This window comes from Grammomys surdaster, unplaced genomic scaffold (assembly GCF_004785775.1).
Source record: "Grammomys surdaster isolate TR1022 unplaced genomic scaffold, NIH_TR_1.0 269, whole genome shotgun sequence".
NCBI lineage: Eukaryota > Metazoa > Chordata > Mammalia > Rodentia > Muridae > Grammomys > Grammomys surdaster.
In genome coordinates, this window is record NW_021604710.1 from 875,628 (window position 1) to 878,020 (window position 2,393).

Here is a 2,393-nt window from a genome sequence, read left to right on the forward strand (position 1 = left end):
AAAGTTTCCAATTTTTAAATTTGGCTCACTGCTGACTAAAAATATTTTTTTCACCCTGGCCTCCAAAATTTGCATGTGAACTGTTATGTTCCAGCTATCATTAAACCATCCAGTGCTCCTTCTGACATTCCAACCTGAATTTCCTGTTGGCAAACATCATGCTGCTGTCCTATGTTTGAGACTGCCTTGTGTACAGAAGCTTTCTGTTGCCAAACTCCTTATTTTAAAGTATTAACAATATGATATACTCCTGTAGCCTAAGAACTTCTGTAGTTAAACAAATAACATAGGAGAAGGTCTGATATACAGTGATATAGTCATGAAGGGAAAACTGTGATTTCTGAACTGGGCATGCAGCCAACAGGCAGTGCTTGCCTATCATATGCAAAGCCCAGGGTCCAATCCCTAGCACTATAAAATAAACAAATAAACAAACAAACAAAAATCACCAATACCTGAAACTCCCCCAACACATACTGCCTCCTGAGTGCTGTAACCAAAGCTATGTGCCACCATAGTCCAACAGGCAAGGTCATCAAATCATAATCTTCAGAGTAGATCATCTCTAAGGAGGTTAGACTAAAGGCATTCAGAGTCCACAAGTTTTTGAAGTATTACATATTTAGATAGTTTAGACACTCTAGTTAATTTCAATTTTCCTCTAAAGTATTTTTTGGGGTAGTTCAAATAAAGTCTGTCTCCTACTTGGCAGTAGATGAACACACAGTCTTCAGTAACATGCTTCAGCCCCTTTCAAATGGCTAGCTCTGCCTCCGAGCACTCTGGACACCAGCTTTTCCTTTTGTCATCCTTAGAACCACTGAAGTAGGCAAAAATGGTTTTGTCCTCGTGCTCCTTCACTGCTCTGTAGAACTCAAGGCTGAGCAGGGTAATCTCTTTGAAGATGGTCATAAGAAGAGTCCAGAAAGTAGGGTGTAAGCTTCCCTAGGATTCTGCTGCCTCAGGATGGGCCCTAGTATGGTGTTGACTCCAAAATATTTTAACTAATGAATGTAAGAGATGGGGAAGTACAGTAGATAATTAATGAGTTTATTTTCAAAAACATTAGAAATATATGGCATTTCATATTTGAGAGTACCCCTCCCTATTCATAAGCCTCAATGATAAAATAAAAAGCAAATGAAAGAGATGATGTATCAAATCATAGGTCATTCCTAGATCTATAGTCTAAGCAATCTAACTTAAGGAGAATCTTAGAATAGCAGACACTCTGAAATCAAAGCTATCCAGACACATCTAGTCTAACATCTTGCAATCTAAAACAAAATACCAACATTGGTTTTTTTTTTCAATAGGAAGAGGTTAAATATATGGATCCTCCAGTTATTCCAACTTTCCAAGAGTTTTTTTCAGCTTACATATTATCTTGTAGCATAATGGAAATGATCACAAATTCCCTTTAAAAATGAGGTCTGGCATTTCTTTCATGTGAAGTCCCCACACCTGGACAGGGCAAGTTAATAAGTATCTGAAGTTAGAAAAGCAGAGAACTAGAATGATAAGACATTTTCTATAGGTTTCTGGATTACACTGTCTACACGTCTACTGTGAACCCAGGTCCTGTTGAAAAATCAATAGACAAGAAGCAAAGCTATACAAATTCCGGCTAATTGATTCCATTGTTAAAATTATATTAAATATATCTACACTCCTTTCTAAAATGTTGCTAACTCATAAATATATGCCTTGTATTTTCCAGAAACATATTCTGTAAGAAAACGAAGACTATCCTCACCTACAAAACTACACTGTGCCTTAGGACACATATCAGAGGAGTTGAATAATAATATCCTCATTCATTTTTGAGTTGGGGTTCTCTGAGTTACCAAGAAAATGAGAGTTTATGGTATCTGGAGACAAAGAGAAGTGATTAAAATTTAGTTATCTCTACAGTTAGAATAGTTTAAGAAGCAAAGGACACAAAGATCAGATCTTTAGAAAAATTGGAATTGGATCCATTCTAATAATCTAAGAACATTCTAATCTCTTATGGAGAAAAAAGAAAATCTGTTATCTTATTCACTATAATCTATTTTGAAGTTTCATCTGACTACTGACCTTTATATAAAAAGAACAAAGAGGGTGAAAGTGGAAGAGATCCCAACATCTGATCATCTTAGCTGGACAGACCTGTCCATCTGCTTAATCGTCTTTCTGCAGCAAATAAAAGGACAGGTCTGGGTTGCAGATAGTCAAGGCTCATGTATGTCAACCATTACAGCATGGCTTCTTGTCAAAAGTTCTACCAACCTGCAGCAGTCATATTATATCTCCTTATTGTGTGCTTAGTTCAGGAGACTGCCAGTTACTGGGACAATAGGTAAGGCATTACTTTTTTCTCAGTACCTTCCTAGAAGTATGTTCACACTTAA

General features: G+C 36.7%; 1 pseudogene; it reads right to left on the bottom strand.

Annotated features, from left to right (window-relative positions):
- Positions 1-317: 317 nt before the first annotated feature.
- LOC114628552 lies at positions 318-912 on the bottom strand (annotated as a pseudogene).
- Positions 913-2,393: the final 1,481 nt, after the last annotated feature.